Here is a 13,323-nt window from a genome sequence, read left to right on the forward strand (position 1 = left end):
GGGGTGGCGGCGGGGGGCGGGCCGTGGACCCCGCCTCCTCCAGCACAGCTCGCTGAAGGGAAGAGAAGGTCTCGCGCTCTTCCTCGGGGCGCGCCCTGACCGAAGCCCGGCGCGCGGAGATGGACTATGAGTGCGAGGTGACTGGACAGGTGTGAAGATGGTAATGAGGACGGAGGTGGCGAGACTGCTGTGACTTCTCCACGTTCCTCCGGGATGCAGGACTCTGGCGGCCCAGCGGCATCCGCACAGGGACTACATTTCCCGGAATGCTCAGCGGTAGCGAGAGTCCTTGCGCATGCGCGCCGCCTGGCCCGCTGGGCTTGATGGGAGGGCTGCAGCGCACCACGAATGGAGGACGGGGGCGGGGCGGACCTCGGAGGGAGGGGTGGAGAAGATAGGTCTACCCCAGCTGATAATGTGCCGTGGGCGCCGTGACGCCAAGGCGTGCGCTCTGCAGCGCGGGAATAAGGTCTGTTGAGTTGGTGTCCGGCCTGGATGCCTGGCTTCCAGGCCCTGCTGTTGTGGCGCTTCACAATTCATCCAGCTGAAGGAGGAGACCCGTTGAACTGGCTCTTCTCAGGGTAACGTGACTTCCCTACCCCTGTTTCAGCCAGCTCCAGACCCTGGGGTATCATTCTAGCCTTCCCAGACATTGGGGGTGCGTGCTCAGTCCCGAAGAGCAGGCCGCTGGGCAGTGTGTAGGAGGTGCGTTAAAACCCGCGACCTCCTGCCCCTTCCCACCTCCGGAGCATGCCGGAAAAGGGCCCCCACATGCCGCAGGCCTTCCCAGGGCTTCTGTCAGCCAAAAAGTGAGCTTTCCCATTCCCTCCCACCATCAGCTTGTGCCACCGGTTGCCTGTCTTGGGCCCTTGGGATTGTACCCTTCGGATCCAGCCTTTACTGCTGCAGAAATGGAGCCACTCCATATTTTCATAACAAAGTCGAGGGGAATAACCTATTACGTGTAATTTAGCAAATTAAGTTGGATTTCTTGAGTTTAAATCCTTTAACAGTAAGTTTTGAGTAAAGAGCTGAAGGAAAGCTAGTTCTGTGGCTGGGGTGGGGCGGGAAGTGCAAAGGCCCTGAGGAAGCCTGTTTGGCGTGTTCAAAGAGCAGTCTAGGAGGCCAGTAAGTTAAAGCACAATGAGATAGTAAGGGAGAAGTTGGAGGAGGTGAAGTCAGACGGGAAAGAGCTGAGGACAGATAGTGTAGGACCTCATAGGGTATTTTGAAAATTTGGGTTTTCATTCTGAGGGAAGTGGGAAGCTATTGGAGAGTTTCGCCAGGGAAACATCATCATCTGAATGATCTTTAAAAAAAAAACAAAAAAAAAAAAAAACTGGTAAGGGGCACCTGCCTAGCTCAGTCAGTTGAGCCTCCGACTTTGGCTCAGGTCATGATCTCACAGTTTATGGGTTCGAACCCCGACAGCCTGTCAGCGCAGAGCCTACTTTGGATCCTCTGTCCCCCCTCTCTCTCTGCCTCTCCCCTGCTTGTGCTCTCTATCAAAAAATAAATAAAACATTAAAAAAAATAGAAAACACTGGTAAAATATATGTAACAAAATGTGCCACTGTAACAGTTTTTAAGTGGACAGCTCATTGACATTAATTACTCTCACTATGTTGCACAGCCATCACCACTATTTAAAAAAAATTTTTTTTAATGTTTACTCATTTTTTTGAAAGGAGAGAGAGCACAAGCGGGGGAGGGGCTGAGGAAGAGGGAGACACTGAATCTGAAGCAGACCTCCAGGCTCTGAGCAGAGCCTGGCACAGGGCTCAAATGCACGAACCCAGAGATCAGGACCTGAGCTGAGGTCTAGTGCTTAACTAACTGAGCCACCCAGGTGCCCCCATCACCACTATTTTTAAAACTTTTTCACCCCAAGTTCTAACTGGTTAATTATTGAATAATTCCCCATTGCCCCTTCTGCCTAGCCCCTGATAACCTCTAATATCTCTCTCTATGAATTTGCTCATTCTGGAATCATATAATATTTGAGTTCTTAAACACTTTTTAATTTTAATTTTTTAAAAAAATATTTGCGCTTTTGCATCTGGCTTATTTCATTCAGCATAATGTTTTCAGGGTTCACTCATGTTGTACCGTGTATCAGAACTTAATTTCTTTTGGCACACCTGGGTGGCTTAGTCGGTTAAGCGTCCAACTTCAGTTCAAGTCACTCTCCTATGGTTTGTGAGTTTGAGCCCCGTGTTGGGCTCTGTGCTGACAGCTCAGAGCCTGGAGCCTGCTTTGGATTCTGTCTCCCTCTCTCTACCCCTTCTCCGCTCACATTCTGTTTCTCTCAAAAATAAACGTTAGGGCGCCTGGATGGCTCAGTTGGTTAAGCGTCCGACTTTGGCTCAGGTCATGATCTCACGGTTCATGGGTTCGAGCCCCGTGTTGGACTCTGTGCTGGCAGCTCAGAGCCTGGAGTCTGCTTTAGATTCTGCGCCTCCTTTTCTCTCTGCCCCCCCCAACTCATGCTCTGTTTCTCTCTGTCTCAAAAATAAACAAACATAAAAAAAATAAAAAAGTTAAAAAATAAAAAAGAACTTATGGCGGAGTAATATTTCATTGTGTGTTTATATCCGTTTTATGTTCATCTGTTGATGGACACTTGGTTTTTTTTTTTACCACTTTTGGCTATTGTGAATAATGCTCCAGTGAACACTGGCTTACAAATATCTGCTCGAGTTCCTGTTTCCAATTCTTTTGGGTATATATCTAGGAGTGGACTTGCTGGATCATGTGATAATTCTGTTTCAGTTGTTGAGGAGCTAACTGCCCAGTCACATTGGCAGCACTGTTTTACATTTAACCAGCGATGTGGTAAGACTTCTAGTTTCTCCATATCTTCTCCAAATAATTTTCTTACTCTTTCATATAATTCTTATTCCTAGGTGATGAAGTGAAGTGATATCTTATTGTGGTTTTGATTTGCATTTCCTTAGTGACTAATGATGTTGAGCATTTTTTTCATGTGCTTATTGGCTATTTGGTATATCTTCTTTGGAGCAATGTCTGTTCAAGTTTTTGCCCATTTTTATTTTTTAAAGTTTATTTATTTACTGAAAAAATTTTTAATGTTTATTTATTTTTGAGAGAGAGACAGAGTGTAAGTTGGGGAGGGGCAGAGAGGGAGGGAGGGAGGGAGAGAGAATCCCAAGCAGGCTCCTCACTGTCAGCGTGGAGCCTGATATAGAGCTTGAACTCATGAACTGTGAGGTCATGATCTGAGCTGAAATCAAGAGGTAACTGACTGAGCCACCCAGGTGCCCCTATTTGTTTTTGTTTTTAGTGGAAAACACTTTATCACAAAGTGATTGCATACTCAGGAAATATCTGGCCTCACTGTGCTAAATCAATGCATTTGGCTTGTCCTCTGCAGCCTAGTATCTATTTCCACCTTCAGCCATCTTTAAATGGGACGATAAAGGACAAGAGAGTAAAGAGCTGGATATGTTAATAGTCTTAACAGCATGGTGGTTGTATTCTATCAACTTAGTTGGATCCGTTCAGGTAACTTTTTTGTTTCCCTGTACAAGTCACAGTGCTTAATGAAGACTGCTGTGAAAAGCACTATTTTCCATTTGCACACAGCTTCCATATTCCCTGATCCCTCTGCACGGTTTTTAACAGTCACCCTTTATATTCAAAGTCTGCTTTGTATTGTCTTTCTCTCAAAGAGTTTTAAATTTCCTCCAAAAGTCCTAGGTGATCAGAAGCTACAGATATTTTGTAGCCACATCTACCCCTATGACTGGAAAAGGGAGAAATTGATTTTGTAACAGATACACTGAGAAATCAAATCCAGGATTCACTTTGTTCTTAAAACAGAGAATGAAACCACTGACTACCAAATGTGCTTTGATAGCGACTTTCAGTTTCCAAACTTCTGTTTCACTTTCCCAGATTAATTCAGTATTAAGTTTCAGGAAATAAAATAATTATGTAGTTAAACAGAGATACTTATACAAACAAGAACTGTGTTTACAATGTACCAATCTATTAAAATCAACAATAGACATAGATATTTAGAACTAAACCCCCAGCCAAGTAGACTAGCACTCACCATTTGCCTAAGCCCCATCCAATGACCGTAAACATCCTGTTGGAATCTGCTCCAAAAACAAAAGCTTTACCAACCAAATGTCAAAGTAAACAGGTAGTAAAGACCTATTTGATACTAGTAACCAGTGGTATCATTTTCACTCTTTAGGGTTTAAATACAAGTAAATGTTGGTATTTTTTCTTTTAAGTTGGCACTATTATAACTTTTTATTTGGTAGTTTTTAAGAAGTTCCCTAGGTTGCTGGTTCACATAGACTTAAATTTTCTAGCCATAAGCCATCTGAATTAAAGGAAGTACGTAAAGACATTCTACTATTCAGGAAAAAAAAAAACAGCCAAATTTACTATAGTTTACATGAAATGCTATTCCCCTCTCCCCCAAACTATGAATCCATATAATAAAAGCTGTGATAGTCTTGATGTCAAGGTTATAAGATTTTTCTAACTCTGTAAATCATGTAAAGAAGAAAAGTTAAGGAAAGTGTATTTTCAGCACTAAGAATGTTTTAATTAGGAACAGAGTTAGGTCTCTCTTGAAAGGGAGAGTCATAAAAGCTGGTCACATATCTTAAGTTCGCTGAAGAAGTTACTACTTCTGGCTCACTCAACAGTGGAGAAGAGGGTTTGATCAGCCATTTTGCACATAAACCCAAACGTGCTCAGCTTTTTGTGCTTGCTTTAGTTAGCTTGCTCTTGCTGCAAATAGGCCATGACTTTGGCCTGGACTTGAGGCTCATCTGGTTCACACTTCACGAGTTGCAGTATCAGATGTGGGATGCTTGCTGGGGAGCTTGTCTGGTAACTGTCCATGGAGGAATATAACCCGTTATTGACTCCCGTGAGCTGGTGTCAGGGTCTGGGTACTCAGACTTGATGGCCTGGCTAGGGGACTGAAGTATGTTTGGTAACCTTGCAGGCTGCAATGAGGTAGCATTGTCATGCTAATGGAGGATGTTACAAAGGGACTTCTGTCATAGTCTGTAGGAGGCAAGGCCTTTGGAGGCCTTTGGAGGTAAAATGCATGTTCTGAATTGCAGAAGAGATTCTGAGCTCAGAGGGCATTGCTTGGATCACGGGAAACATGGCTTCTAGCTTAAGTCCCCTGGCTCGGATGAGGGCTTTTTTCTGTTTTAGAGACCCATCTGTCTTGTACATTGGCCCAGATTTATTCCTTCCCCTGTGCATTTGGTTGGCCCTTTACTGCTTCTAGCTTCATTCCAACACAGAGACATTTTTTAGATTGACAGTAAGAACAACGCTTTCTCTTTCTCTGTGTTTTATCAATTGGGCAGTTCTGGTGTTCTATACATGTGTACCTTTTATTATTTTGGACTGTGCTTGAAAAACCCTTTGCAGCTTTCACAGGTGAGGAGCCCATAACAGTATCCAAACACTTTATTGCCACACACTGGACAGAGCTCTTCTTGATCTTCATCATAGGAGTAATTCACCATTTTAAACTGAGACACTTGCATGTTTTCCGGCATCTGCCCCTGTTCCCCATGCGACTGAGCCAGTCTCAGGGCTTCAGTCCCCACTTCGGGCAGCATGATAAGGTGGCTCTGGGTGGAGATAGGGACTCCTTGTCTGTCCAGAAGCCCAGCACCTCCCTTTCCTGCCTCATTTACACCTCTCGTGTGTCCAAGAGCAGTCCTTCCAGCCCCAAGGGTGAGGGTGCTGGGAAGAAAGGGGAAAGATGAGGAGAAAAGGGGAGGTGAGTAGGACAGAGGAAGGCTGGGATGAGGGGTGATGACAGTCCCTTTGCCCATTTTTAAATTGAGTTGTTTATCTTTTTGTTATTGAGTTGTATGAAATCTTCATAGTATATTCTCTTTATTAAACACTTACCAGAAATATGATTTGCAGATATTTTCTCCCATTCTGTGGATTGTCTTTACACTTTTGGATAATGTTCTTTTATTCATAAAAGTTTAAAAAATTTTTTTTTTCAACGTTTATTTATTTTTTGGGACAGAGAGAGACAGAGCGTGAACGGGGGAGGGGCAGAGAGAGAGGGAGACACAGAATCGGAAACAGGCTCCAGGCTCTGAGCCATCAGCCCAGAGCCCGACGCGGGGCTCGAACTCACCGACCGCGAGATCGTGACCTGGCTGACTGCGCCACCCAGGCGCCCCCATAAAAGTTTTAAATTTTGATAAAGTTCAGTATATCTATTTTTTCTTTTGTTGCTTGTGCTCTTGTTGTCATGTTTAAGAATTTGTTCCCAAGTCCAAAGTCATGAAGATTTACTTCTATGTTTTCTTCTAAGAGTTTTTTATAGTCTTAGTAGCTCTTATATTTGAATCAATATATTTTGAGTTAATTTTTGTATATGGTGTGAGATAGAGGTCCAAGTTCATTGTTTTTGCAGGTGGAAATCCAACTGTCTCAATATCATCTGTTGAAGAACTTCTTTTTTCACTGAATGGACTTGGCATCCTTGTCAAAAATCAGTTGGCCATAAATGTAAGAATTAATTTCTGGAAGCTCAATTCTGTTCCACTGATCTATATGTTTATTCTTATGCCAGTACAACACTGTTTTGGTCACTGTAGTTTTGTAGTATGTTTTGAAATTGGAAAGTGTGAGTCTCCAACTTTATTCTTTTTTTTTTTTTTTATATATATATGAAATTTATTGACAAATTGGTTTTCCAACTTTATTCTTTTTGAAGACTGTTATGGCTATTCAAGGTCCTTGGAATTCCATAAGAATTTGAGGATTGGCTTTTTCATTTCTGGAAAAAAGGCTGTAGGAGTCTTGATAGATATTACATTGAAGCTGTAGTTAGCTTTGGGTAGCATTGGCACCTTATCAATGTTAAGCATTTCTGTCCATGAACATGGATGTCTTTCCGTTAATTGGTATCTTTAAAATCTTTTTCAGCAGTGTTTTGGAAATATTCAAGTTTTTCACCTTCTTGGATAAATTTACTATTAGGTATTTTATTTTATTCTTTTAGATGCTATTATAAATGAAATTACTTTCATAATTTTTTTTCAGATTGTTCATTGCTAGTGTGTAAAACACAGCCGACTTTTTGTGTATTGATCTTGTATCCTACAACTTTGCTGACTTTTCTTATTAGATCTAGTGGATTTCTTGTGGATTCTTTGGGATTTTTGTATGTAGGATCATGTCATCTGTGAATAGAGATAGTTTTAATTTTTCATTTCCAATTTGAATGTTTATTATTATTATTTCTTTATGTCTAATTTCTCTGGCCAGAATTTCCCAAACAGTGTTGAATAGTAGTGGTGAAAGTGAATATCCCTGCCTTGTCCTTTTTTTTTTTTTTAATTTTTTTAAAGTTTATTTATTTTGAGAGAGATTGAGTGGGGGAGGAGCAGAGAGAGAGGGAAAGAGAGAGTTCCAGGCAAACTCCACACTGTCAATCTTTTCACCACTGAATATATTAGCTGTGAATTTTTTTTTTTATTATTATTTTTTTTTTTCAACGTTTATTTATTTTTGGGACAGAGAGAGACAGAACATGAACGGGGGAGGGGCAGAGAGAGAGGGAGACACAGAATCGGAAACAGGCTCCAGGCTCTGAGCCGTCAGCCCAGAGCCCGACGCGGGGCTCGAACTCACCGACTGCGAGATCGTGACCTGGCTGAAGTAGGACGCTTAACCGACTGCACCACCCAGGTGCCCCAACTGTGAATTTTTTTAAGTGTATTTATTTATTTCGGGGGGTGGAGCAGAGGGAGAGGGAGAGAAAGAATACCAAGCAGGCTCAAACTCACGAACCCTGAGATCATGCCCTTAGCCAAAACCAAGAGTTGGACACTTAACTGACTGAGCCACCCAGGTGCCCTGCTTTGGATTTTTGGTAAATGCCTTTTAACATATTGAGGAAGTTCCTTTCATTATTAGTTTTTTGAGTCTTTTTTTATCATGAAAGAGTGGTGGATTTTTCAGATGTTACGTGTGTGTGTGCGTGCGTGTGTGTGTGTGTGTGTCAACTGAGATGATTATGTGGTATTTTTCTTTCATTCTATTGAAGTGATACATTTGCATTGATTCATTTTCTTATGTTGAACCACCCTTGCATTCCTGTGATAAATCTCACTTGGTTATGGTGTATTATTTTTTAAATTGAATTATCTTTTAACAGAATCACTTTGGCCACTGTTTTGGGAATAGATTGTAGAGACAAGGATATAAGAGGTAATGTGGCTTGAACCAGGATTTTAGCTATGAAGGTGGTGAGAGAAGGTGGATTTCAGCTTTATTTTGAAGGTAAAATTTTTGCTGCTAGATTGGATGTGAAGTGTGAAAGGAGAAGAGTCAAGGATAACTAAGGTTTTTGGCCTGAGCAATCAGAAGAAGGATGGAGGTGCATTTACTGAGAACTGTAATTTATAGAAGGAGTAGTTTGGGGAGACTTTTATACATACCCACTGTGATTTGCCCATTAGACACTCAAGTATTTAGTAAATAATTGGACATACAAGATTGAAGTTCATAGGAGTGGTCTAGGTGGTTTATATAAGTTTGGAAGTTGTTAGTGTGCTATAGATAATTTTAAAGCCATCAGACTGTTACCTTCAAGGGAGTGAATGTAGAGAAGAGAATGGAAAGGTCTATGAACTGAATTTAGAATGCTATGAGGTTTAGAGATTGGGGAGTTAAGGAAGGACTAGCAAAGGTACTGAGAAGGATTCTTACTGATACAGGTGGAGAATAATTGTCACAGATGCTTAATAAAGTGTTTGAAGAAGGATGATGTGGGGGGTGCCTGGGAGGCTCCGTCGGTTAAGTGTCCAACTGTTGATTTCTGCTCAGGTCATTATCTCATGGTTTATGAGCTCGAGCCCCGCATTGGGTTCTGTGCTAATGCTGTGGAGCCTGCTTGGATTTCTCTCTCTCTCCCTCTCTCTCTCTGCCCTCACCCTGCTTGTATTCCATCTCACTCTCAAAATACACAAGCAAGCAAGCAAACAAACTTCTCAAAAAAAAAAAAAAAAAAAAAGAAGGTGGATATGACTAATTGTGTTATATGTGGCTGGTGTATTGAGCCAGATGAGGACTGAGAATTGACTGTAGGATTTGGCAACATGAAAGTCTTTGGTAAACTTAATATGAGCCCTTTTGGTGGAGTGGAGTGATACAGTGAGTTTAAGAGACAATGGAAGGAATAGAAATTGAGACACTAGTGTAGATGACTCTTTTGAGTAGTTTTTCTATAAAGGGGAGAAAAAGAATGGAGCAATTAGCCCAGAGTCAAGTTTGTGTTTTTAAGATGGAAGAAATTGCAGTATGTGTATATGCTGATAGGACTTTGGGACTTTTCTGGTAGACTAGTAGAGAGAGCAAAATTGGTGATTTGGGAGAGAAGTGAAAAGTGCCCGTGAGTAGATGAGAGAGTATGGAATCTAGTACACACATGGAGGGGCTGGATTTAGGCACACAGATAGCTCACAGGAGATATATAAATGTATATGTATCTATCTATACATATATATATATTGTTTCTATATATATATACATATATATGTATGTGTGTGCATATATGTGTGTCTGTCCTGGTACCTATGTCAATATTGATGTCAATGTGTACATGTAGATTTCTCTGCCTCCTTAGTAGCATGGGCAAGTTCCCAATTCCTTATTGTGAGAGATGTATACTATAATATATATATGATTGCATACATTATATGTTATTATAGATTTTATCATATGCATATATATACAGATACTATATATATACATCACCTACATACATATATGCATCTACATCTATATGTAATCTGCAGTTGGCAAGCTGGAGACATAGGAGAGCTGAAGGTACAGTTCTAGTCCAAGTCTGAAGGTCTGAGAACCAGGAGAGCTGATGGTATATGTTTCATTCCAAGTCTGAGTTTAAAGGCAGGAGAAGACTAATGACCTAGCTTGACTGCAATCAAGCAGAGAGAGTGAATTTTTTCGTACTCAACCTTTTTGTTCCATTTAGGCCTTCAGCAGATTTGAAGCTCACCCACATCAGGGAGAGCAATCTGTTGTATTCCATCTACTGATTGAAATGTTGGGGCGCCTGGGTGGCTCAATCAGTTAGCATCAGACTTCAGCTCAGGTCATGATCTCACGGTCAGTGGGCTCGAGCCTCATGTGGGGCTCTGTGCTGACGGCTCAGAGCCTGGAGCCTGCTTTGTATTCTGTGTGTGTCTCTCTCTCTCTGCCCCTCCCCCACTGGTGCTTTGTCTCTGTCTCTGTCTCTCAAAAATGAATAAACATTAAAAAAAAAAGCAAATGTTAACTTCATCTAGAAACACCCTGACAGACATGCCTAGAATAATTTTAACTAAATATCTTGGCTCAGTGTGGCCCATTCAAGTTGACACAATAAAACTAGCCATCATGGCAGAGTATATGGGCATAGATACAATTATGTGAATACATTTCAGGGTAAGGACATATGGAAGTTCTTTTTTAATTGCTTTTATTTTCAGTGAAATCTGAAGTAAGGTGGTCAGCTGAAAGTGAGGATGGGGGAGGAGATATGATAGGTTTAAGCAGAGAGGAAATGATATGAAATAGTTATTTAAAAATTTTGTTTTGAATGTTTATTTATTTTTGAGAGAGAGAGAGAGAGACAGCATGAGGTGAGAAGGGGCAGAGAGAGACGGAGGCAGAATCTGAAGCAGGCTCCAGGCTCCAAGCTGTCAGCACAGAGCCTGACACAGGGCTTGAACCCTTGAACCATGAGATCATGACCTGAGCCAAAGTTAGACACTCAACCAACTGAGCCACCCAGGTGCCCCTGAAATAGTTTTCTTGGAAGGAGAGGATAGGAAATAGATAAGTGAAAAGTTGTAGAATTGCTAGGAAGACATTTGGTGGTCATAAATTTAAGGTGAGACCAGTCAGCATGGTTGGGTTTTTCACTTGCTGCATTCAGTTAGCTGCATAGGTACAGGCATAGAGTAGGCAGAGAATTTGTTTTCTTCAGGCAGGGTGAGAGTTTTAACAGGAGAGAATAATGAAGCCAAAGATGCACAATGAAGTTAAGGGAGTATGAAAGTAAGTGGTTATAATTTTGCAATTTAAACTGCTCAAGGAGGAAGTAAGGACTACCTGGTGGTGAGGAGAGTGGAAAAGTAGGACCATTGGATTATAGGTCCTACTTGGATCAAAGGATTTTTCGAATTGAATTTCTAAAGGGAATGAACTTGGAAAATAGGAGATGTTGATTAGAGAATGAGATGCTTAGAATTGAGATTATGGAAGGATTCAGTCATTGGTAATGACATGGCATCCCTATGGGAACAAATGAGCAGAGCAGGATGTAGGCAAGACAATTGGAGACCTACTCAGAAAACTGAGAGGCACTATCTTTGGAAATTTTGCATCAAACGTTGTAAGCCCTTGGACAAGTAGAGAGGAAAAGAGGTAGGATGTAGATATAAATGATTATAATACTGATGGTGATGGTGATGGTCCATTAACATGTAACTCAAATATCACCAACTTGTTCTATATCCAACACTGAAAAGTTAGATATTGAGTTACATATGGATATATTGCAACTCATAGTCAACCCACAACGCCTTCATGGACTTCTGTTCTTTGACCAAAGTGTTCTTATAAGAGTGGCAGGTGATGGATGGCATCTTTTCTTAGTTGTTAATTTGAAGTCTTTCACCAAAGGCTTCTTTTTTTTTTTTTTTTTAAAGTCATCTTTTAATTTTTTTTTTTTAACATTTATTTATTTTTTTTGAGACAGAGAGAGACAGAGCATGAACAGGGGAGGAGCAGAGAGAGAGGGAGATACAGAATCTGAAACAGACTCCAGGCTCTGAGCTGTCAGCACAGAGCCCGACGCGGGGCTCGAACTCACAGACCGTGAGATCATGACCTGAGCCGAAGTCGGACGCTCAACCGACTGAGCCACCCAGGCGCCCCTCACCAAAGGCTTCTGTAGGAAGTTTTCCTGGCTTTCTGTGTAGTCTTCTTTGCCTTGTCTTCTCTCTCAGGGTTGTGAATAATTTATTGGTGGAAAGCAGGCAGAGAGGTAGGAGTATTCCATGACTTAGCAATTTCATGTCTAGGAATCCATCCTATAGAAATAATAATATGAATGCCTAAAGATACACATAAGGGTGTTCATTGACCATTATTTGTGATAAAACTTGTAAGTAAACTGTCATCAATAGGGAATAGTTAAACAAATTATGATAAAATGGAATTCTGTATAGTCTTTAAAAAATCAGCTCAAGAAGTAGTATTAGATTTTATTTATTCCATCCCATCAACAGGGATGTTATCATTGCAACTAATGAAAAACCCAAGTCAAACTGGCTTTAGCGATAAAAGTTTAGCTTATTTAATTGATATATCCTAAGATACAGTGGCCTGAAGGCAAGTTCAGTTAGAGCTCTGACTATTTTTTCTGGCCCTGTGCTTGACCCTCTTCCATGCAGAAGGCAAGAAAGTGCTTTACTTTTGGAGCAGTTTCTTGTATGGCTGTAAGATGGCTGTGCACATCAACCATGGTGATATATTTCTTCCTTCATGTCTAGCTGGAGCAAAAGCATCCCATCTTATACATTGTAAAGAGAATCCTGAGGACCACTTTGCATTTGACAGTTATGGACAAAGGATGGAGACCAGAGAACTGAGACCTAGGCTTTAGTTCCTGTCCCTGAATTGGTTATATGGTAGGGGGAATAGAATTTCCCCACTGATCTTAAAACAATTGGGTTTCATTCCTGGTACTGACGATGAGGTTATTCTCATCGAAAAAACTTTGCTGTTAACATTGGGGGGAGGGGGGGGAGGGCGAAATGGGTTTGTTACTTCCTTCTTTCTAGTGTTAAGGTAATCAGCCTATTTTTGCTCCTCTCATTCATGATTTTATTAAAACCATGAGAATTTGTTTATCCTCAGCATCCCAAGTTGGAAAAATATAAGTCACTATTGATTTCATTATTTACAGAGGCTCATATTACTCTCAGATTGAAAGAAGGAGGTAGATAAGAGGGAGGGTGGGAGAGAGAAATATGGTTGTTGAGAAACAAATTATAGAATCTTAAAACTCTCCCTTCACATACCTGACCTCAATTCCATTTTTTTCCCTATAGGGATCCCTATTAACTGATACATATCCTTCTGGATTGTTCTTTGCATTTACATTTTGTATTTTAAATTTTAAATAGAATTTCATTTTTATTTTTATAAGTTTTTTTAATGTTTGTTTATTTTTGAGAGGGGAGGTGGGGAAGGGGTAGAGAGAGCGAGGGA

The 13,323-nt window shown here is 41.1% G+C and overlaps 1 protein-coding gene and 1 pseudogene across 3 annotated transcripts in view; one reads left to right on the top strand and one right to left on the bottom strand.

Moving 5' to 3' along the window:
- The first annotated feature begins 395 nt into the window (after positions 1–395).
- Positions 396–13,323, top strand: part of WRN (WRN RecQ like helicase) — a 152,466-nt gene continuing 139,538 nt past the window's right edge. Inside the window, exon 1 of one of the 3 annotated variants that reach the window (XM_030312307.2) lies at positions 396–581. The gene's annotated coding sequence lies outside the window, so the exon portion shown is untranslated. The remainder of the gene's footprint in view (positions 582–13,323) is intronic. The other 2 variants (XM_030312308.2, XM_030312309.1) reach the window with 2 other exon arrangements.
- On the bottom strand, positions 4,624–5,692 carry LOC115512928 (annotated as a pseudogene).

This window comes from Lynx canadensis, chromosome B1 (genome assembly GCF_007474595.2).
Source record: "Lynx canadensis isolate LIC74 chromosome B1, mLynCan4.pri.v2, whole genome shotgun sequence".
NCBI classification, from domain to species: Eukaryota; Metazoa; Chordata; class Mammalia; order Carnivora; family Felidae; genus Lynx; species Lynx canadensis.